The sequence below is a fragment of the Halichoerus grypus genome, chromosome 6 (assembly GCF_964656455.1).
Source record: "Halichoerus grypus chromosome 6, mHalGry1.hap1.1, whole genome shotgun sequence".
NCBI lineage: Eukaryota > Metazoa > Chordata > Mammalia > Carnivora > Phocidae > Halichoerus > Halichoerus grypus.
This window is the reverse complement of record NC_135717.1, coordinates 41,539,422-41,564,508: the sequence shown is the minus strand read 5'-3', so window position 1 is coordinate 41,564,508 and position 25,087 is coordinate 41,539,422. Positions and strand designations below refer to the sequence as shown.

The following is a 25,087-nucleotide window of genomic DNA, read 5'->3' as shown; positions in this document are numbered from 1 at the left end:
TTCTCATGACTAGTAACTGTTTAAAAAATGCAGCCCCCCCACCAGCTCCGTGTCATCCCACCAAAGTCCCCCGCCGGCACCACTGCCCCAGGTGCCCTAAGGGACCGCCACTGCCCAGGAGTGGAAATCGCCGGTCGGCCCTGCTTCTCCCCCCTCTTTACTCAGCCTTTTCATCCCATTCTGAAGTGAATATGCTTTTTAAACAATCGAATTTCCCACTCCCATCTCCTAAATTCTGTAGCAGAACGAGGCAGGTGACTTTAGAACAGAGGTCCGTGGGGCCCGGGGTCTGTAGAGAATATCCAGCCAGCGCTCCCCCCATCCCCTCTCCGCCGTGTGACCCATGAGGTCCGGCTGCACTTGGCTCTGTGGGGGGAAGGGAGGTGACAGCCACCTACCTTCTGTGGGTGGCAAAGCAGTAAGAGATTTCTGTTTATTTGAGGGCAAAGCCCACCTGTTGCTGCCCCGTGATTGCCAAGAGGAGATGCTCTGCGTCGCTGGGGACGGCGGTGCTGGGATCACTCAGGTCAGTGTTTCACTCAAGAGACTGACACAAAGTGAAAGTGAATTTCTGGGTGTAAAGGTGGGGGAAATGTCAGAGGTGGGATGATGGGCCCCCTGGGCCACCAAGTTAATTTTGCTGTCGAGTCTACCTCACTGTTAGCTGTGGATTTTAAGGCTAACGATGCAATCAGAGAGATTTTACCAGCATCAACATTGTACAGAAAGCTATTCCCCTTTTGCAAAATTTTTTGGAGAGGTAACCACTTTCAGTAAGAAGATGGTTCTGGGTGGTGCCAGATGCGTAGGGTCAGCCGCTGCCTCGAATGCACGGATGGGAGGGAAGCCAGGGCTCAGCCAGTGGAACCTTCCACTCGGCACCTGCATTTCTGCTCCAATCACAGCAGAGACTCACTGGACTCCCTTTGGTCCATCACTCAGCACAGGGAGGAGCCATACTGGCAGGTGTTGGGACCTTGCATGCGGGGCCGGAGCGCAGAACCCTGGGGAGAGGCCTCAGGTGCCATCCACCCAGGCTGTTCCCTAAGCTTCTCACCCAGTCTGTGAGCCCCACCTGGCCACTGGCTGAGCCCCAAATAGGGCCTGGGGGAGGTGTTAGTGAGAGAGCCCAGGGTATGACCTCTGCGGCTGGCAGAGGCCGCCGGGCGGGAGGGCACTCAGCTGCTGGTAGGAGCCATCTGCTCGAGGCCTGGGCACGGCCGCAGCATCGCTGAGCTTGAGCTCCAGCTGCATGGCCTGGGCTGGGCATGTCTGTGTCCACGCTGTCAATAATGCCGCTGCCCCTTGGGACAGTGGAGCCTCTGGTCCTCGGCCGTCCACCCCTTTGTCCCCTCCCTATCCTCCCTGCCCTCCCTCCAGGCGTCTGAGCCGGGGGCCAGGGCCAGTGGCCGTTGCTGCTCAGAACAAGGGATGGCGTCTTCCTGTCCCCCTTCCAGCCCTCCACAGTCTGGCTCATTTTGTCTCACCGCCGTGGGAGGCATCATCGGGTCGAGCCAGCAAACAGAACTGTGTCATTTCAGTGATTCTGCATACAAGTTACAGGCCCCGGTGTCTGCATTTAAAACTGCATTGCGCAATGTAAAGATGAGCAGTCATGGATTTTCTTAGAACAATGATAAAGAGCAAATAAAAATAACACAGGTTGAGAGACGGTGACAGCAGAAGAAAGACAAGGCCTGAATGCAGCCTTCACGGCACTCCCTGCCCGTGTACGAGGGGCCTGCATGTGGTCAAAGACGCCATGCCATGGACCTCTGGCCTCCGCACCGCTGACAGCCACGTGCCTGCCGCACACACACACGTGCGAAAGGGCAGAGACCACTCTTCCAGACCTGCACATTCATAAGCACAGCAGTCGTCCCAGACGTCCCCTGCACCAATCCAAGAATTGAAAGCACAGCAGAGTTCCCTGCTCAACCTGAACAATGGTGGAAACCACAGGAACCTCTGAGAGGTGAGCTTCACTTACTGATGCTTTCAAAAGGAGACTAGGTTTTCTTGATTCAAAAAGTAACAGGACCCAAGTGTCCTTGGAATGGATGGATGGACGGATGGATGGACAGATGGATGGACGGATGAATGGATGGATGGATGGATGGATGGATGGATGGATGGATGGACGGACAGAAGGATGGATGGACAGATGGATGGATGGATAGATGGATGGATGGATGGATGGACAGATGGATAGATGGGTGGACGGATGGAGGGACGGACAGACAGATGGATACACAAAATGTGGTCCATTCACATGATAGAATATTATTCAGCCTTAAAGAGGCTGCATAGTGGATGAGCGTGGAGGACATTATGTCCCATGAAATAAGCCAGCAATGTGATTCCGCTGTTGTAAGGTGTCTAGGGCAATCAGATTCACAGGGATGGGGAGTGGAATGGTGGGTGCCAGGGGTCGGGGTGAGTGGGCAGTCAGTATTTAACGGGGACAGGGTTTATTTGGGAAGATGATCTGTGGATGGATGGCAGTGACGGATGCATAACAGTTAACGTGCTGAATGCCTCTGAACCGTGCACTTAAAATGGTTAGGACTGCACGTTTTCTGGCATGTGTATTTTACCCCTGTAAAAACCAGCGACACATAAGCCTTGTACAAGTGAGAAGTAGACACTGTAGCAGGAGCTGCGGGTGGGAAGACGGGCAGGAAGGGCCCATGCGAGTGCCAGGTCTGGCTTACCAGTTTCCCCTGAACCCATCAGGGCCCTGGACCCCACAGGACAAGGACCCATTAGCCTTCCCTGGGCTCCGGATCCTAGGCAGGGTGGCGAGGGCTGTGGTCGAGCCAGCCCTGGAGGGAGAATCCTCCACAACGTGGCCGAGTCACTGTTGAGGAATACCTTACACAATTCCTGGTATTTAAAGACACGCATTGCTTTAAACTGGGCTTCTCATCCCAGTTCCCAGAAGGCCTGGGAGAGACCTGACTCCAGCTTCCAGCTTCCCCCAAGGCGATGTGATAGCCCTTCCCTTTGGAAGCATGGGGAGGACTCTGATGTTACAGAGAACAGGAGGAGAGTGCAGCCTAGGTACTCCTGCCCTGGCCCCACAGTTTACCTTCATAAGAAACTGCCAGACTGATGTGAAAAGCGTCTCTGCCATTGGATTTCCCCACCAGCAATAAGCGAGCTTCCCATTGCCCCACATCCCGTCCGCACTCGATATTGTCAGCCTTCAAACTTCAGCCACCTAGTAGGTACTTAGTAGAATCTCCTTGTGGTTTTGATTTGCACCATGTTAAGCATAATTTCTTGTATTTACTGGACATTTGCATACTTTATTTTATAAACTGTCCAAATATTTTTTCCATTAAAAAAAAAGTTGAGTTGTCTTCTTACTGAATTGTAAGAATTGTTCATACATTCTAAGTACAAGTTCATTGTCAGATAAGTGAGTTAGGTACTTTCTCTGAGCCTGAGACTTGCTTTCTCACTTCTTCATGGAGAACTTCTCATTCCCCCCTTTTTTTTGACAGTTTTCTATAGATTTATCAAAAAAATTTTTAAGTAGGCTCTACACCCAACGTGGGGCTTAAACTCATGTCCCCAAGATCAAGAGTCGTGCGCTCCACCAACTGAGCTGGCCAGGCGCCCCCAGAAGTTTTCATCTTAAGTCCAATTTATGCTTTTTTTTCTTTTAATTGTGCTTTCTGTGTCAATTTTCTTTGGTTACTTTTAAGATTTTGTTTCTTATCTCTGGTTTTAAATACTTTCATTATGATATATCTTGTGGTTTTGTGTTTATACTTGTTGGGGTTTTGTTGAGTTTCTGGGATACAGGCTTATACACTTTACCAATTTGGAAAATTTCATCATTAATATTTTCTGCACCCCACCCACTTTCCAACTGGGCTGCCAACTACGCATATCGTAGACCACTGGATGTTGCCTGTTGTTGCACTAGGCTTCTGCTCACTGTTTTTTGGTCTGTGCTTTATTTTGGATACCTTCTTTAGCTGTATCTTCAGTTCACTGAGCTTTCCTTCTTCATGTCTCATCTGGTGTTAATACCACCTAATACTACTTTTATTTCAGTTCTTGAGTTTTTCATCTCTAGAATTTTCATTTGGTTCTTTTTAAAATATTTTTCATTCCTTCTACTTCTTTCCTCATTATGTTCATATGCTCCGTTATATTCTTGAGCAGAGTGGACCTTTTTATAACTTTTATGTTTGCGTGTGATAATTCCTCCATCGCTATCATTTCTGGGTCTGTTTCTATCGGCTAAGTTTTCTTCTGAGCGTGTCTCACATTTTTTTAGTGCATACGTAGTAATGCTTCTATTGGATACCAGCCATTGTGAGTTTAGATTCTCAATTATAGATTTTGTTGCATTTCTTTAAAAAGTGTTGAAGCTGTATTCAGTCCTGCGGGATTCCTTCAAGGCTCATTTTGAAGCTATTTTAAGGCAGGTCGAGGTTAGTTAGTCTTTCCTATAATAGGATTAGTTTAACCTCATTACTAAGCCAATCTACTGGTTGCCCACGTATTCAGCAAGGTCTGTTCACTCTGACCACAGGGAATATGAACAATTCCCAGCCCTGTGTGAGCTCTTGAAATTGCTCTGCTGTGGCCTCTTAGTACCCCTTCTTTCCCTGGGATTTGCTGTGTATGAAGGAGTTTTACCTTGATCACAAACAAGTGGTTTCCAACAGAAGACTCAGAGAACTCCATGCAGATTTCTAAGCTCTTGGCCTCCGTGGCCTTCTCTTCTTCCACAGTATTGTGCCTCCCACATTTCAGCTGAGTCCCAATCTCTGCCTCCCCAACTAAATGCAACTCCAGCCCTGTTCTCCCTACCTGTGCCGAGATCATACCTTGCCTTCAGGGAGAAATCTAGGTTGTCTGAAGGGCTCATCTCCCTTGCTTCCTCTCTCGTAGGGATTACAGTGCTACATGATCTGTTGTTCAATATCTAAATCCAATGTTATGTACTGTGGCTATTTGCAGATGATTTGTTTAACATATTATATCTAATTTTTTAGCTGTTACAGCAGAAAGACAAGTCTGGACGTTGTTACCCCCTTACAGCCAGAAGTGGAAAACTCAGTATTATTAAAAAAAAATTTTTTATTAATTACGAAAATAACACATGTTCACTTAGGAAGTTTAGAAATTACAAGTAGATACACAAAAATAAAATAAAAGTTACATGCACCACAAAAATTAGCCAACATTGTGGTATATATTTTTCTGATGGGGTCCCTATGAATATATGTATATGTGTATGACTATATCTATATATCTATATATATATATATATGTTTTTTTACAAAAATAGGATGACATTGCACATACTGTTTTATAATCTGAATTTTTTCACTTAATGTTATATCATAAATAAGTTTCTAAGTCATTAAAGTCTTGAGACCATTTGCCCCACGTCTTACAAATCTTCTCCATCTACCTTCCTTCCTGGCTTCTGCCCTTCTTCTTTCTCTAATTCTTCCTCAAAACTTCTCTGCAGCATCTATCCATCCCTAATATCACCTAGACATGGCAGCACACAGAAAGGGAATGGAGGTCATGGTCTCTGCCCGTCTGCAGCACACCAGGAACGCAGAGTGTAGACAAGTTTCACACAGTGGAGTTGGATGTATCAGTGTAAAGTGGATACAGAAACGGGAAAGACTGTTGAAAAAATAGAGTACCAGAGATCTCACAAAATTCCCCTCTGTAGAGAATTTATGGTACTGCAGTGATGGAACCGGTATTGTGGGATTTTTAAAGCTTTGACTGATCTAAAGCTTTTGACTTTGGAAAGTTTTTCGCTCTTCAAAACCATAGGAAAGATGGTTTTGCCTTGCTGGGGCTCAAAATCTGCCATGATCCTTTTGCTAAAGTAGTAAAAAAAATTCATAATCCTACTAATTTGTTCACTTAAAACGCAAGGCAGAAGACAGTGCAATATAGTATTTTGATAACACGGTTATTAGGACCCCTAAAAGTGTGAATGTGAGAATTTTACTTGTGGGATGTTAATCACAGGGGTAAGTTAACTATAATAAAAACCAACCTCTGAAGTATGTGGGAGGTAAAGTAAGGTGAAGGGCTAATATTTAGAAGGCTTTCTTTCCTTATGGTATATTGTTTGCTATACTAATTAAATTAAATTTCTGTATTTTTAATGGCTTTGATAATTTCATATTTTTATCATGCTCATCAATAAGTTTTCATATTTTAAAATTACAAAAATTCAATTCACAAATATGTACAGGTCTATTTCTGAGCTCTCTTTTCTGTCTCACTGGTCCATCCATGAACCAATACCAACACATTGGGTTACGTCCTATAACTTGATAAGTCTTGATATTGGGCGCATCTCTATTGGGCAGGTCTTCAGGAGTCTCCTAGCTGTTCTTGGCTCTTTGCCCTTCCATAGAAATTTTGGAATGAACTCCTCAAATTACACAAAAATCCCTCTTGGAATTTTGATTAAAGTCATATTGAATCTATAGAACAATTTGGGGGAAAAATAACATCTTTATGATCTTGAGTCTTCCTAGTTATAACTATATTTCTCTATCTAAAGGTATTCTGTAATGGTTTTCAAATAAGTTTCAAAATTTTCTCCATCATGGTCTTGCAAATAATTTTTATAGGTATATTTGGAATGACTAGACATGCATCAAACACATTTTTTGCCAAATAAAAATAGCCAAGTGTCGGAGCAGACCCTTGATCAAAGCCCATGGCTAAAGCTGAATATCAGAAAACTAAGTAAACATGTGGATAAATATAAAATTTTATCGGAAAACTTATTTTATGAAGAAATATTTCCATTTTTATTAAAATGTTCGTATCAGAATTTTAAGTGTGATGTTTTGATGCGGAACCGATGGTGGGTAGGTGTCTCCTGCAGGTGCTTGCTTGCTCTCACTCTCAACGAGGCGAAGGGAAAGACAAGTTATGTTGGAGGTGTCTCCCTTCTATAAAACTTTCATTTTTGTATTTTTATGTATTTATTGAATAGGTCTTTTCTAGAGAAATTTTGAAATGGCAAGCAACAGTATGCTTTTAATTTATCTTCATCAGATGCGGAGGAGTCCCAAATGATAATTTTTCTCAAAGATCTCATGGTTTAAAATAAAATTAAGTAATTGAAAATTAAGTACAAATTTTAAAGATTATCTTTTAATGTAATGAGTGCTAGTATGCCAAACAATTCTAGGACAGCTAGAATAATTACATAATCTAATTCTTAGTACTGTGCTTGTATAAGTACATGAAGTTTTGTGAACATATCTTGGTTCAAAAATGACAACGTTCTTCCTAAATTTATCTAGCTAATGCCTTTTCCGAAAACTCACATTAACGTGTAGTGTTTTCCCTTATTTATTTAGCTATTCGGAAGCTCTTCATCGTTGTTTTTCTGCACAAAATTAATTGCTTTCACAACTACCATTAATTATTGCAGAACTTTATTTTACTCCAGCGATGATAAGCACACAGTTATACTACAACTAATGTCTCACTGTGGAGAGAAACTGAGATTTTTCCTTCAGCTTACATGTAGAATGTTTACCTGTGCTTGTAAATATTTACATATTAGCAATAAAATCTAATGCATGCTTTGTTTGCATTGCTAACGGTAACCTGCACAATGCTATGATCACACACAGGTTCAGGGACACAAGACATGACGTTAAAGGCGACATCAGACATTCCCACAGTCAAAGCCAAAGCCAAATAGCAGATTTGGGCCAGAAACAGAGGTGACAGGTGCTGGGTAACTTTCTCTTAATTGCTATTATAAATGGCATTTTTAATAAATCACATTTTCTATATATTGTTAGTGTATAGAAATGCAGGTGAGCTTTGCACATTGATTTTATATTTGTATCTAGCAAATTTGCCGAATTTTCTCCTTAGTTTTAATACTTTGTCTGTCTCTTGGAGGTCATTTTGAAGACCACCATATAGTAGCTGTGAATAATGACAATCTGTCTTTTCTTTTATAACGGCATTCTTCGATTCCTTTTTCTTCAGTGCAAGGGCCTCACGGTGTTGAACACAAGCAGAGTTCACAGGCCTCCGTCTTGTTTCTGATGTTAAACAGAACACTTTGAACATTACTTCATTCGTTATGAAGCTTGCCGAGGTTTTCAGGGATACTATGGAAACAAAACTGCAACCCCATATTCTTTGATTCAACAAGTCACATCTTCAGTGAGTCCCAAGTACTTAGATTAAAGCGTGGCTCAAAGAATTCAATCATATGCCAGAGACTGGGGGACTCATTATAAACGTTTATTAGCAAGAACCTTGGGAAGATGAAGGCTATTGACTCACACAGGAGAAGAAATCAAGGACAAAGTCTGCAGATACTTGTAAGACACTTGAAGATGCCAAGAATCTGTTTTCTATTTTTTTTTTTAAAGATTTATCCATTTTAGAGAGAGAGGGAGAGCATGCAAGCAGGGGGAGGGGCAGAGAGACTCTCAAGCAGACCCCCCTGAGCTAGGAAATAGACGCTGGGCTCTATCCCACAACCCTGAGATCATGACCTGAGCCGAGACCAAGAGTCAGACGCTTAACTGACTGAAACACCCAGGCACCCCTCTGTTTTCTATTTTTTAAAAATTGCAGTGAAATGCACATCATGTAAAAATTTACTGTCTTAACTATCTTTAACTACAGCTTATTGACATTAAATACATTCACATTGTCCATCACCACATTGTCCACCTCCAGAACCCTGGTCATTTTGCAAAGCTGAAACTGTCCGTGTTGAGCAATGAGTTTCCACTCTCCCTGGCCCTCAGGCCCTGGCGCCCGCCGTCTACTTCCTGTCTCTGTGAATTTGACTATTCTAGCTACCTCACTAAGTGGAACCATGAGGTGTCTGTCCTTTCGTGACTGACTTATTTCACTCAGTCTAATGTCCTCAAGGTCCATCCATGTTGCAGCACAGCTCAGAATTTCATTGCTTTTTAAGGCTGAATGATACTCCATTTTATATATAACACCACATTTTCTTTATCCATTCATCCATTGATGGACGCCAGGGTTGCTTTTGGCTGCTTTAAGTCATGCTGCTGTCAACATGAGTGCACAGATACCAGTGTGAGTCCCTGCTTTCATTTCCACCGAGAAATGGAATTGCTGGATCATATGCTAATTCTAAATTTTTTATTTTTGTGAGGATTGCCATACTGTTTTCCAAAGCAGCTGCACCATTTTACATTCCCATCAACCATGAACCAGGATTTTTGCCAACGCGTGCTATTCTCTGTTTTTATGTCAGTCACCATCCTAGTGGGTGTGAGGTGGTATCTCGTTGTGGCTTTGATTTCCATTCACCTAATAATTAGTGATGCAGAATATTTTCATGGGCTTAGTGGTCATTTGTATATCTTCTTTTGAGAAATGTCTATTCAAGTCTTTGCCTCTTTTTTAGTTGGGTTGTTTTTTGTTGTAGGAGTTCTTTATATATTCTGGATATTAACTCCTTATCAGATATATAATTTCCAAGTATTTTCTTCCATTCCATAGGTTGCCTTTTCACTCTGCTGATTGTGTATTTCGATACACAGAAGTCTTAAATTTTGATGCAACCCTGTTCATCTACTTTTAATTTTGCTGCCTGTGTTTTTGGTGTCATATCCCAGAAATCATTGCCAAAGCCAAAATCATGAACATTTCCCCTGTATTTTCTTCTAAGAGTTTTACAGCTTTAATTCTCGCATTTAGGTTTTTGATCTATTTTGGGTTGATTTTTGTATATGGCATATGTTAGGGTACAGCTTTCTTCTTTGGTTTGTAGATAGCCCGTTTTCCCAACACCATTTGTTGAAAAGACAGTTCTTTCCCAATTTAGTGGTCTTGGCACCCTCGTTGACAATCACTTGACTATGAATGCGAGGATTTACTTCTGGGCTCTCCATTCCGCTGTTTTAATCTGTCTGTCGGTTTGTCGGTGCCACACTGTTTTAATAACTGCAGCTTTGTAGTAAGTTTTGAGATCTGCAAGTTTGAGCCCTTCAGCTTTGTTCTTTTTCAAGATTGTTTTGGCTGCTTGGGGTCCCTTGACATTCCATATAAATTTTAGGATGGGTTTTTCTATTTCTGCAAAAAGTGTCATTGGGCTTTGATAATGCATTGAATCTGTAAGAGAATGTAAAACTTGACCCAAGTTGGGTCAAGGTCCTTTTCTCTTTTTAAAAGATTTTATTTACTTATTTGAGAGAGAGAGAGCGAGCACAAGTGGTGGGGGGAGCAGCAGAGGGAGAGGGAGAAGCAGACTCCCCGCTGAGCAGGGACCCCCGACATGGGGCTCGATCCCAGGACCCTGGGATCATGACCTGAGCTGAAGGCAGACGCTTCACCAGCTGAGCCATCCAGGCGCCCTGGGTCGAGGTCCTTTTATGTTGACATTTATAGCTGTTCTAGATCTTACACTAGTGACTTGGAGAAGTTATATCTTAGAAGCTCCTTTTTGTGTCATCTAGAATTCAGGTACTTACTTTCAAATAATCTCCTGTGGAATATAACAATCTTGAGGCTACACATACCAATTGCTTATCTTGGGAAACTGCATTTTCTGTCACTTCATTGTCTATAAGGAGATTTGCAGACTTTCAGTAACGAGAAATCTTCAAGACCTTTGTGTGGATTTCTCAGTTCAAGCTTCACTGCAGCAAACTGGTAACTCTTTCTGATTCAGTTCTTAAAAGCACATGTGACAAATTTCTATTTATACTCCTTATCACATAAAGGAAGCTCCCACCCTTTCCAAGGTTGCTGAAAGACTTTATCATAAATGGGTGTTGAGTTTTATCAAATACTTTTTTTGATATTTACTGAGAGAGTCATATGAGATTTCTCTCCTTTAACTTATAAAGGTGGTAAATTGCATTAATTGATTTTCTATGTGAAACCACGTTGCAAACTCAGGGTAAGTCTAACTTGTTCATGATACCTTACCTTTCTTTTATAATGCTGAGTTCTGTTGCTAAAGTTTTGTTTAGGATTTGGCCTCTGTATTCATAAGTGATGAGGTGGCTAGTCTTCACAGATGACCCCATGTCTCCCGGAATTCATGCACTGTGTGGGCAGGCCCCTTCCCTTTCGAATCTGGACTGGTGCTGCAGCCCAGTTTAAACACTCTGAGTGCGGCAGAATTAACGCTGTGCTGCTTCTAGACACAAGTCTTAGAAAGGCCGTGTAGGTTTGGCGATCTCACCGTTGAGAACCGTCAGATGCCATGCAACAAGCCTCGCTAACTTGTTGGAGAATCCACAGAGGGGGGCCACATGGTCGAGTACAAGTTCTGAGACCATGAGGAGAGGGGGAGGTCCCATCATCGCTGCATGCTAGCTGAGCCCAACATTCCAGCATCCCCACCCCAGCAGCACACAGATGATAAAGCCATCTTGGACAGCCCAGTTGAGCCTGAGACCACTACAGCCCCAGGAACCTTATGTGCAGACAAGAGCCACCACGTGAGTCCTACCAGTGGAGACAGTAAATGTTTGCTTTATACACCACCAAATTTTGGAGTGGTTTGTTATACATCGATACACCATCTAAACACTGTTTTTGTTTGGTTTTTGTATTAAAATTAAATCAGCTTCATAAAATAAGTTGGGAATATCCCCCCCTTTTTTTTCCTATTTCCTGGAAGAGTTTATGTAATGTTGGAATTAACTGTTCCCTGTAGGTTTAGTAGAACTTGACTATAAAACTTCCTGGCTCTGATACTTACTTTGTGGGAAGACTTTTTTAACCATTGGTTCTATTCGTTGGTTGATTAAATCTGTGGTTCTCAAGCTGAGCCCCAGGGCTTCCCAGTGTGCTGCCCGAAGTCACAGGGTGCAAATTTTTCAATTTTAGAGGGAAATACATTGTCATCTGACACCTGTTGGACACTGCACACACTGTAATTCAGGGTAGTTGATGGTTTCCACATCGGATCACACTATGTTCCTAATGATGACGTATCTTCATGGAACTGGTTTTCGGCCATGGAGGTCAGTGCTCAATCTGATTCCACGGTCTGAGAAGCTGTGCAGGATTCAGGGGGCACCTGCTTCCCAATACTGAGCAGTTGTGGTTGAGAAATTACTTTTTTTTTTTTCAGTGTATGTGTATATGTGTACTTTTTCCCAAAAGGCAAATAAGTTGTTAGGACATAATATGTGCTTTCTCTCTGCTATCTTTGTCTACCTGCTAGAGGTTTATGAATTTTATTGATCTTTTCGAAGAATCAGCTCTTGATTTTTTTGACATTTTATGGTGACTTTCTATTTTCAATTTCTTTGATTTCTGCTCTTATGTCTATATTTTCTTCCTTCTACTTCCCTTGGGTTTAATTTTCCTCTTCTTTTTCTCATTTCTTAAGGTGTAAATGTTGATTATTCATTTGAGAATTTTTTTTTCTCTAATAGAACCACTGAGTGCTTTCATTTTCCCCCAAAAGCACTGCTTCTGCTGCATCCTACAAATTTTGACATGTTGTATTTTCATTTAGTTCGAAATATTTTCTAGTTTCCTTTGAGACTTAACTCCATTATTGTCAGAGAGCACATTTTAAATGATTTCCCTTCCTCAAGATTGTTTTCCACGGTGAATGTGACATCTTCCTTTGCCGCCAACAGTGTGCAAGGGTTCTGTTTTCCCCACATCCTCACCAGCACTTGTTTACTGTTTGTATTATAGTCGTCCTAGTCGGTGTGAAGCTGTGTCTCTCAGTGTTTTTGACTTGCATTTACCTAATGACTATGGTGGTTGAGCATCTTCTCACGTGCTTATTGGCCATTTGTACCTATTTTTTGGAGAAATGTTCATTATTGTCTTTTGCCCAAATTTCAATTGAGTTGTCTTGTTGGTGTTGAGTCATAGGAGTTATTTATATATTCTGGATATTAAACCCTCATCAGATACATGATTTGCAAACATTTTCTCCCATTCTATAGGTTGTCTTTTTATTTCTTAATGTCCTCTGATATATAAAAAGTTTTTAATTTTGATGAAGTACAATGTGTCTCTCTGTTCTTTTGCTGATCATTCTTTTATTGCCATATCTGAGGATCCATCGTCAAATTCAAGGCCATGACGATCTACCCCACTGTGTTTCTATTAGTTTTAGTTCCTATATTCAGGATCCATTTTGAGTTAATATTTTTTTTAAACATTTATTTCTTTTGGGGAAAGAGAGAGACAACGAGAGAGGGAACACAAGCAGGGGGAGTGGGAGAGGGAGAAGCAGGCTCCCTGCTGAGCAAGGGGCCCGATACGGCACTTGATCCCAGGACCCTGGGATCATGACCTGAGCCAAAGGCAGATGCTTAATGACTGAGCCACCCAGGTGCCCTTTGAGTTAATATTTATATCTGGTGTGAGGTAGGGACCAAATTCATTCTGTTCAATGTGGAAATCCAGTTGTCCCAGCACCATCTGTTGAAGAAACTACTCTTTCCTCATTGAACAGACTTGGCTCACTTGCCAGAGATCAATGAGCTGTAGATGCATACATAGGTCTCTATCTGGACTCAATTCTGTTCCCTTAGTCCCCGTACTCCACTAGTCTTATGCAATGCCACACTCGTTCGATTACTGCAGCTTTGTGATGACTTTTGAAGTCAAGAGTCCTCCAACTTTGTTCTTTTTCAAGGTTGTTTTGGCCTTTTAGGATCTATTGAAAAACCACACAAATGTGAGGATCACCTTCTTCATTTCAACAGAAAAGACTGTTAGAATTTTAATAGGGATTGCATTTGAGTAATGTTGATATTAGCAATAGTATGTCTTCCTTCTTATGAACTAGGGATGTCTTTCTCTATTTAGATTTACTTTATTTCAGCAATGCTTTGTAGTTTTCAGCATACAAGCTGTCCACAACCTTGGTTAAGTTTATGGCTAGGCATTTTATTCTTTTAGATGCTACTGCAAATGCAGGTACTTCCTTAATTTCATTTTCAGCTTGTTCATTGCACATATACAGAATTGCAGCTGATTTTTGTATGTTGGTCTTATAACCTGCAGCTTTGCTAAATTCCTTTATTAGCTTTAGTAGCTACCTTGTGGTTTCTTTGGGATTTTCTATGTATAGGATTATGCCATCTGCAAATAGGGATAGTTTAACTTCTTCCTTTCAAGTTGGGATGCCTTTTATTTCCCTCTTGTGTTCTAATTGCTTCGGCTAGACCTTCCAGTACAATGTTGAATAGCAAGATTGAAAGTGAGCATCTTTGTCTTGTTCCTAATCTCAAGGGTAAAGTTTTTGATCTTTCACCACTAAGTATAATATTAGCACAGGTTTCTCATGAATGATGTTTATCACATTGAGAAAGTTCCCTTCTCTCCCTAGTTTTCTGAAAGTTTTTATCATAAAAGAGTTGGATTTTTTTCAAATGCCCTTTTGCATTAATTTAGATGATCATTTGGCTTATTCTCTTTGTTCTAGTGATGTGGTGTATTATATTAATTGATTTTCTTATGGTGAACTACACTTGCATTTCTGGAATAAATCCTTCTTGGTGATGGTGTATAATCCTTTTAACTTGACCTTGGATTTGGTTTGCTAGTCTTTTACTGAGGATTTTTTAAATCAATATTCATAAGGGATATTGGTCTCCAGTTCTTTTCTTGTGATGTCTTCATCTGGCTTTGGCATCAAAGTTTAGTGCTAGTTCATTGAATAAGTTAGCAAGTGTTCCCTCCTTCTTTATTTTCTGGAAGAGTTTGAGAAGAATTGGTGCTAGTGTTTCTTGAAATGTTTGGTAGAATTTTCCAGTGAAGCCATCTGGTCCTGGACTTTTCTTCGTTGGGTGATACACGATTACTGATTCAATCTCTACTTGTTACGGGTCTGTTAAGATTTTCTATCTCATATTGAGTCTGTTTAGGTGATTTGTATGTTTCTAGGAATTTGTCCATTTCATTTAGGTAATGCAGTCTGTTAGCAAAGAACTGTTTATAGTGTTTCCTTTTCATTTCTGTAAAGTCAATGGTGTCCCACTTTCCTTTCTGATTTTGGTTATTTGCACCTTCTCTCTTTTGTCTTTTTCAATCTAAGTTTGTCAATTTTGTTGATCTTTTCTAAAGAAGCTTTCTGTTGAATCACAGACCTGTACCTCTGAAACAAATAATACATTATATGTTAAAAAAAAAGAAGAAGAAGATAGCAGGAAGGGAAGAATGAAGGGGGGGGGAATCGGAGGGGGAGACGAACCATGAGAAACTATGGACTCTGAGAAACAAACTGAGGGTTCTAGAGGGGAGGAGGGTGGGGGGATGGTTAGCCTGGTGATGGGTATGAAAGAGGGCATGTACTGCATGGAGCACTGGGTGTTATACACAAACAATGAATCATGGAACACTACATCAAAAACTAATGATGTAATGTATGGTGATTAACATAACATAATAAAAAAAATTTCACCAAGAAGTTATACTGAAAGGAAAAAAATCACATAACGTAATAAAAAAAAAAGAGAGAAAAGAAAAAGAAAAAAAATGCATGTGTGAATGAGCTTCTTATAGCCTTTTTAAATAAAAATTAGCTCATTGTTTAAACAAACAAACAAAAAGAAGCTTTTTGGTTTTGTTTTGTTGATTTCATTGTTTTTCTATTCTCCAGTTTACTTACCTCCTCTCTAATTTTTATTATTTCCTTTCTTCTGCTAGCTTTGGGTTTACTTTTCCTTTTCTGGTTCCTCACAGTGTAAAGTTAGGTTATTGATGTGAGATCATTCTTCTTTTTAATTTATTAATTTGTTAATATTTAAATTGAGGTATAACTGACATACAATATTATATTAGTTTCAGGCGTACAACACAGTGATTTGACATTTATATACATTACAAAATGCTCAGTACGAATGAGTGTAGTTACCATCTGTGACTATACAAAGTTATTACAATGTTATTGACTATTTCCTATCCTGTCCTGTTCATCCCTATGCCTTATTTATTTTACAACTGGAAGATTGTAACTTTTAGTCCCCTTCACCAATGTTGTCCCTTCCAACACCAGTCTCCCCTCTGGCAACCACTAGTTTGTTTTCTATATTTATGAGTCTGTTTTGTTTTGTTCTTTTAGATTCCACATATAAGTGAAATCATATGGTATTTGTCTGTCTCTGTCTGACTTATTTCATTCAGCATTATACCCTCTAGGTCCATCCATGTTATCACAAATGGCAAGATTTTATTCTTTTTTTATGTTTGAATAATATTCCAATGTGTGTGTACACCACATCTTTTTTATCCATTCATCAGCCGATGGACACCTGGGCTGTTTCCATAGTTTGGCTATTGTTTATAATGCTGCTATAAACATTGGGGTGCATGTATCCCTTTGAATTAGTATTTTTGGATTCTTTGGGTAAATACCCAGTAGTGTGATTGCTGGATTGTAGGGTAGTTCTATTTTTAACTTCTTGAGTACCCTCCATACTGTTTTCCAGAGTGGCTGCACCAGTTTGCATTCCCACTGACAGTGTAAGAGGGTTCCCCTTTCTCCACATCCTCACCAACACCTGTTGTTTCTTGTGTTGTTGATTTTAACCATTCTGACACGTGTAAGGTGGTATCTCATTGCGGTTTTGATTTGTATTTCCCTGATGACGAGTGATGCTGAGCATCTTTTCACGTGTCTGTTAGCCATCTGGATGTCTTCTTTGGAAAAATGTCTATTCATGTCTTTGACCCATTTTTTAAATTGGATTATTTGTTTTTTGGGTGTTGAGTTGTATAAGTTCTTTATATATTTTGTACTAACCCTTTATCAGTGGTTTTGATATGTTATTTCTCTGAGGTATTCTTTTAGAATTTACAACTTACACCTCTAAGTTTTGGTATGTTGTGTTGTTTTTTATCTCTTAAGTATTTCTTCATTTTCTCTTTGATTTCTTCTTTGGCCCATTGGTGTTTAAGACTGTGTTGTTTACCACATATTTGTGAATTTTCCAGTTTTCCTTTCATTATTTTTTCTAGCTTCATTTTGTTGTCATCAGAAAAGATACTTTGCATGATTTCAATTGTTCTATTTATTGAGAATTGTTTTGTGGCCTAATGTATGCTTTATCCTGGAGCATGTTCTGTGTGCACTAGAGAAATGTGTGCATTCTGTCATTGTTGGGTGGAGTGTTCTGCAGATGTCTGTTGCATACAGTTAACGTGTTGTTCAAGACCTCTCTCTCTTCAGTGGACTGTCTGCCTTGTCTCTCCATGATTGCATTTTACTGTGTAACCATTTCTCTCTCCCTTCTATCAGTGCTTGCTCTGTATATTTTGGATCTCTGTTGTTTGGTGCATATATTAATATATAATGTCTTTATCTCTTTTAACAGTTTTTAAATTTATCTAAACAATTCTTAACATGGAAACATTTTTATTTTTTTAACTTTTATTTATTAAGTAATCTCTATACCCAACATGGGGCTTAAACTCATGACTCCGAGATCAAGAGTCACATGCTCCACCAACTGAACCAGCCAGGCTCCCCAGTAGTTTTTTAATTTAAAGTCTATTTTGTCAGATATTAGTATACCCACCCAGGTCCCTTTTGGCTACTATTTCTATGGACTATCTTTTCAATCTTTTCACTTTCAATCTATTTGTGTCTTTGGATCTCAGGTGAGTCTCTTGTAAACATCATATAGTTGGGTCATGTTTTTTTTTTTTTCTTAATTTTAATGCATTCTACCTATCTCTGCCTTTTGATTAGAGAGTTTAAAGTACTGAAAAGAAATAACTTCTGCCATTTTACTCTTTTCTTTGTGTCTTATATCCTTTTGTGTTCCTTATTTCCTCCATTACTGCCTTCTTTTGTGTTTAGTTGATCTTTTTTAAAAAAATAGTGAATCATTTGATTGTCGTTTCATTTCCTTTTGTGTCTATATATTTAAAGATATTTTTTTTTGGTTACCATAGAGACTATGTTTAACATCCTAAATTTAAAACATTTTTTGAGTTGTTACCAATTCATATTCAAAAGCACACAAAACTACTCCTGTACAATTCCGCCCTCTCCTGTTTATGTTGTTGTCACAAGATATATCTTTATACAGATGTGCCCAATAATATAGGTTCATAAATTTTTAAAAATCCTATAGGAAATAAAAAGTAGAAATACAAACCAGAATACAATATACTCACTTTTATATTTGTACATGTATTTACCTTCACTGAAAGTCTTCACTTCTTTAGACAGCTATGAGTTGCTGTCTTCTGTCCTTCCATTTCTAGGACAATTCTAGTGGTAGTAGACTGCCTCAGATTTTGTTTTTCTGGGACTTTCTTATTTCTCCTTCATTTTTAATAGACAGTTTTGCCAGATATAGGATTCTCTTTTGACAGTTTCTTTCAGCTCTTTAAATATGTCAACCCACTGTCTTTTGGCTGCCAAGGTTTCTGATGAGAAACTGGCCATTAATCTTATGAGGATTCCTTACACATGATGAGTCACTCCTCTGTCAACATTCTCTTGCTGTCAACATTCTCTCTTTGTCTTTGTCTTTCCACAGTTTAATTATAATGAATTTCATGTAGGTCTCTTTGAGTTCAACCTACGTGGAGCTTATTGAACGTCCTGGATTTGTAGGTTTATAGGTTTGTTTTTTTTTTTAAATCAAACTTGGGACATTTTTGATCATTATTTCTTCAAATATTCTTCTTGCCCCTCTCTGTATTTCTCTCTTTCTGGGACTTCTATATGTATATGTTGGTCCATATACATATAGAATATACATATATTGGTGTTCCACCAAGTCCCTTGGGATCTGTTCTTTTTTACTTTTTTTCATTCTTTTTTACTTAAAAAATTCTTTTTAATTTATTCATTTGATACAGAGAGATACAGAGAGACAGCATGAGCAGGGGGAGGGGCAGAGGCAGAGGGAGAAGCAGACTCCCCACTGATCCGGGAGCCCGACGTGGAGCTCGATCTCAGGACCCTGGGATCATAACCTGAGCCGAAGGCAGACACTTAACCATCTGAGCCACCCAGGTGCTCCCCCATTCTTTTTTCTTTCTGCTTCTTCAGACTCAATCATTTTTTCATTGTCCTATTTTAGGTTTGCCAATTCTTCTGCCTGCTCAAACCTGCTGTTGAAACTCTCTAGTGAATTTTTATTTTGTTTGTTGTATTCTGCTCCAGAATTTCTTTTTGGTTCCTTTTTTATTGTTTCTACCTCTTTGTTGATATTTTTGTCTTGTTTGTACATCATTCTCCTGATTTGCTTTGGTTCTTTGTCTATGTTTTCCTTTAGGTCATTGAGAATGTTTAAAACTGTTATTTTAATGTTTTTGTCTAATAAGTCTGAAGTCTGGACTTCCACAATATGATTTCTGTCCATTATTTTGTTCCTTTGAATGGGCCATGCTCTCCTGTTTCTTTGTATGCCTTTTGTTGTTGCTGCTGCTAAGGATGACATTTGAATAGTACAAAGTGGTACCTCTGGAAATCAGACTCTCTGCTTGCTGTTGTTTGGGTTATTGAAGATTATACTAGTTGATTTGAGACTTTCCCAAACGGGTATTTCAAAGACATTGTATTCCCTGTTGATATGCTCCCTGAAGTCTTTGATCCTCAGCATCATGTTCAGCTAGTCTTGATGAGATTTTCTAGAATGCTGGGAATTAAGACAAGAAACAACAACAACAACAAAATAAACCAGAGAAAAAGAGTGACAGAGACAAAGAGATAGAGGGAGAGACAGAGATAGAGGAAACAGAGAGAGGAAGACTGAGACAGAGAGATAGAATGTTAGAGACATACAGAGAGAGAGAGGCAGAGCAAGAGAGATAGAGGGAGCAGAGACACAGAGATACAGTGCGAGCGAACATGTCCTCTCCCAATCTTTGCAAACTGGTGCTGTGCCAGGACCATCCTTTAACTGTTAGCCAGACTTGCACTGAATATATCCCAGGTGAAAGTTTAGGGTCTTCTCAGGCTTTTTCTGAGCATGCATTGTGCCTGGGCATGTGTTTTGCTTTCTAAATTTCCCAGTACATACAGTTTATTTTGCATGTCCTAGTTTCCTTAAGAAACTCTCCCAGCTTATGCCTTAGGCAGGTTATTATATATTTTATACTGCAAATTTTGCTCCAAGAGTCTGAGGGCTGTTGGTTTGGCTTGTGGTATTTTCATGCAATTCTCATCACTTTTCTAGCCTGTGTTCCAAGTTAGGTGCAACTGACTTGATTGCCTTGCATTGATCCTTCAGGTAGACCCCAGACCAGCGACAACAGACCTACACAATAATTTGCTAATAAGGTCTGCTCTGCTCCCTCCAGGACCAGGAAAATGACTGCACAACGGGAACATGGCTGCCATACCAGGCAGGGTGGGACCAGGACAAGGAAAATGCCACAGAGCTTCCCTGCCATATGAAGTGTCTCTTTCTTGGTACAGTGCTCACTTGGCTGCTGTCAACTTTCACTGTTTTCCAGGGTTCTCAGAAAAATGATTCTTACAGTTTCTGTTGGTTTCTCAATGTTTCTTTAGGGGGATGAGCACTTAGAGCTGCCTACTCCACCACTTTCTGGATGTCACTTTCTGATGTCACTTTCAAACTTTATTTTGATGAGAATTTTCATAGCATACTTTTTGCATCCATTTACTTTGAACTGTCTATATCACTATATTTGAAGTTAATTTCTTGTCTACAGCATATATATAAGGTCATTTCCCCCCTATATTCTGAAAGTCTCTGTCTTTTAATTGGTGTGTTTAGATGACTTATATTTAATGTAATTATTGATGTGCTTAGATTGAGATCCATGATTTTAGTAGTTGTTTTCTTGTTCCCCCTGGTTTTTATTCCGCTGTTTCCCCTTTTTTGCTTTATTTTTTGTTATTTGAATATTTTAAATATTTAACTTATCTATTCTGGTTTTTAATTCTATCTCTCTGTATAGCTTTTTAACGGAATGTTATAGGGACTAGAATAAACATAAGTTTTCACAGTCCACTTTACTGCTTCAAATGGGACACAGAAGCCTCATCACCACATAGGTCTCCTCATCAGCCCCTCTTTATGTTGCACTTGTCATATATATATACATATATATATATTACATCTACATACACTAGAAAACCTATCAGTGTTGTAATTTTTGCTTTCAACTGCCAAACATATTTTCAAGAACTGGAAAAAAAGGTCTATTGTATTTACCCAGATGTTTTAAGGTTCTTTCTTGTATCATTCCCTTCTGTCTGAAGAATCCCATTAGCATTTCTTTTGTAGCAGGACTGTTGGCAAAGGATTCTCTTTGTTTTGCTTCATCTGGGAATGTTTTTATTTCATCTTAATTCTTGAAGGATATTTTTCACTGGATATATGGTTCCGAGTTGACAGCTCTTTCTTTCCAGCTCTTACAAAGTGTGTCACTTCCTTCTGGCCTCTGTGGTTTCTGATGTGAAATCTGCAGTCATGTGAATCCTTGTTCCCCATAAATAACCTGTCCTTTTATTCTCATTGCTTTCAAAGTTTTTTCTTTGTCATTAGTTTTCATCTGTGTAATTATGATGTGTTTGAGTGTGCATTTCTTTAGGTTTATCATATTTGTGGTTTATTGAGCTTCATAAAACTGAAAACACTGGGGTTTATGTCTTTTGTCAAATGTGGGAATTTTCCAGCCATTATTCTTTAAATGTTTTTTTCTGCACCATATTCTTTCTTCTCTCCTTCTGGGACTCTGGTGGCATGAATGTTAGACAGTCTGATGTTATCCTACAGTCCCTGAAACTATCTCTCTTTTTCTTAAAGCTTTCTATTGTTCAGGTTGGAAAATTTCTATTAATGCTTGTTTAAGTTCACTGTCTCTTTCCTCCCTCACTCCATTCTACTATTGAGAATGTCTGAATGTCCACTGAGTTTTAAATTTTTCCATGACTGTATTTTTCATTTATAAATTTTCCATTTAGTTTTTATTTATAATTTCTATTTCTTTGCTGTGACTTTCTATCTTTCCATTCATTTCAAGAGCATTCAACTTCTTCTTCTTCTTCTTTTTTTTTTAAATATGGCCAAAGGATTTGAATAGACATTTCTTCCTGGAAGACATGCAAATGGACAATAAGCACATGAAAAGATGCACAACACCATTCTACCTCAGGAAAATGCAGACCAAAACCATGAGATACCCCCTCACACCCAATAAGGTGGCTATAATAAAAAAGACAGTAACAGTTGTTAACAAGGATGTGGAGAAATTAGAACCCTCCCACACTGCTGATGAAAATATAAAATGGTGTAGCCACCTTGGAAAATCCTTTGGAAGTTCCTGAGAAAGTTAAACACAAAATAAATCCATATCATTAGTAGTCATTTCCCATACTTCTAGTCCCTGTCAACCACTAATCTACTTTCTGTCTCTGTGGATTTGCCTATTTTGGACATTTTGTAAAAATAGATCATACAATATGTGGCCTCTTTTGTCTAACCTCTTTCACTTGGCATAATGTTTTCAAGGTTCATCCATGTTATAGCAAGTATAAAGACTTCATTCCTTTTTATGGCTGAATAATATACCATTGTATGATTATGTCATATTTTGTTTATTCATCTATTCATTGACAGAAATTTGGATTGTTTCTACATTTTGGCTACTATGAATAGTTTTACTATGAACATTTATGTACAAGTTTTTATTTGGATACCTGTTTTCAAATTTTTTCACATTCACTTCTTGGAGCATTTTTATAATAGCTGACTTAAAAATCTCAGGTAATTCTAACATCTGTGTCATTTTGGCATTATTATCTGTGGATTGTCTTTTCCCATGCAGTTTGAGATTTTACTGGTTCTTCTTTTTTTTTTCCCAGTACTTTAGAATATGACTTTATTTATTTATTTTTATTATGTTATGTTAGTCACCATACAGTACATCATTAGTTTTTGATATAGTGTCCCATGATTCATTGTTTGTGTATAACACCCAGTGCTTCATGCAATACGTGCCCTCCTTAATACCCATCACTGGGCTAACCCATTCCCCCACCCCTCTCCCCTCTAAAACCCTCAGTTTGTTTCTCGGAGTCCATAGTCTCTCATGGATTATCTCCCCTTCCTATTCCACCCCCTTCATTTTTCCCTTCCTTCTCCTAATGTCCTCCGTGCTGTTCCTTATGTTCCACAAATAAGTGAAACCATATAATTGACTTTCTCTGCTTGACTTATTTCACTTAGCATAATCTCCTCCAGTCCCATCCATGTTGATGCCAAAGTTGGGTATTCATCCTTTCTGATGGCTGAGTAATATTCCATTGTATATATGGACCACATCTTCTTTATCCATTCATCTGTTGATGGACATCTCAGCTCTTTCCACAGTTTGGCTATTGCAGACATTGGTGCTATAAACATTGCGGTGCATATGGCCCTTCTTTTCACTACATCTGTGTCTTTGGGGTAAATACTGGTTCTTCTTGTGTCCAACAATTTTGGATTCTGTCCTGGACAATTTGAATATTCTATCATGGGACTCTAGGTCTTGTTTAAATGCTATGGAAATTGTATATATATTTAAGGTCATATGCATGCATACTTCAGAGGTGAATCCAGATGTTCTTAAAGAACTGCATGGATCCACTTTCTTGAGATTCTCCTTCTCCACAATTTCCCTGGTACCTTTTAAATTTCCCAGAACTCCCCATTTCAATCTTCCAACCAGAAAATGGGGGCTTTAATTGCCTTCCTCTGCTGTACGTTCATGCAACTAATCATGTGTCCAGGGCTGATCATCCAGAGAAGAACAAGAAAAAGCAATAATGTTTGCTTTTGTCTATCACACCATCTGCAAATGGAGAAGAAGTTTCTGCTTGCTCAGTTAAGCTCCTGCGGGCGGGGCCTTACTGCTGCTGTTGCCACTGCTACCACCCCAGAATTGCTTAGAGATTGAGATGTGAGTAAATAGAGATAAAATAAAAAATAGATTTCTGAGCACTAGGACACTCCCTTTTCATTCCTCAAGCCAGAGTAAGACAGCTTCTTCTGGAGACTTCTCTATCTGCACTCTCTCTTCTGGATTGTAGGCTACACAGAGTCCAGGCTGGGCAATACTGAAAGAAAACAATGGTAAAGTCACTGCTAGTTTGGGGATAAATTCGAATCCTGCTCTTCTTCTCAGTCTGCCTGCTACTGTTTACAAGGACTTTAATTCGCTGCTCCATGCGTGGTATTGTTGGTTGTTGTTTTAAATAGCTGCATTTAGTGGGAAAGACAAGGTGGAGCATGTTCCATTAGAACAGGAACCTGTATACCATGTCCTTAACTTTTCACGTTCCAATTACACTCAGTATTTTAATATATCACATAAAATGCACAAACCTTGTAATTAGTCTGTATTTCTTCCACCCCACATCCTTTATGTTATAGCTGTTAGATATATTTTATCCAATATATTATGAACTCCAAAGGTACTGTTATGGTATTTGCTTTAAATAGTCACTTGTAGTATATAGAAATTAGAGGCAAATAGAGCAAAAAAAGACTTATATTTAGCCAGATATTTACCCTTTCTTATGCTCTTTATTTCTGACAATGCAAATCTGATGCCAACTCCTTTTATTGTGGAGAACTGGCTTTCTCATTTCCTGTAGTGTTAGTTTTCTGGTGGCAAATTCATTTCTGTTATATGAGAAGGTATTTTGCCTTCTTTTTTTTTTTTTTAGACTTTATTTTTTTTAGAGTAGTTTTAGGTTTACAATAAAATTGAGAGGGAGGTAGAGAGATTTCCCATACACTCCGTGTCCCCACACATGCACAGACTCCACTACTATCAACATCACTGCCAGGATGGTACATTTTTTATCAGGGACAAACCTACACTGACACATTATAACCATCCAGAGTCCATAGTTTACCTAAGGGCCCACTCTTGGTGCTGTCAATCCAATGGGTTTGGGCAAATGTATGACAAATCTATCATTATATCATACAGAGTAGTTTCACTGCCTTAAAAATCCTCTCTACTTTGGATAATTATCCCTCCCCACTTCCACCCCTGGCACCCAGTGACCTTTTCATTGTCCTCATAATTTTGCCTTTTCCAGAATGTCATATAATTCAAATAATACAGCATGTAACCTTCTCAGATACAC

The 25,087-nt window shown here is 39.4% G+C and overlaps 1 long non-coding RNA gene across 1 annotated transcript in view; it reads left to right on the top strand.

Annotated features, from left to right (window-relative positions):
• The first annotated feature begins 453 nt into the window (after positions 1-453).
• Positions 454-25,087, top strand: part of LOC118539078 (uncharacterized) — a 39,628-nt gene continuing 14,994 nt past the window's right edge. Inside the window, exons 1-2 of the long non-coding RNA XR_013448481.1 lie at positions 454-526; positions 1,663-1,975. This is a non-coding gene — a long non-coding RNA (uncharacterized LOC118539078). The remainder of the gene's footprint in view (positions 527-1,662; positions 1,976-25,087) is intronic.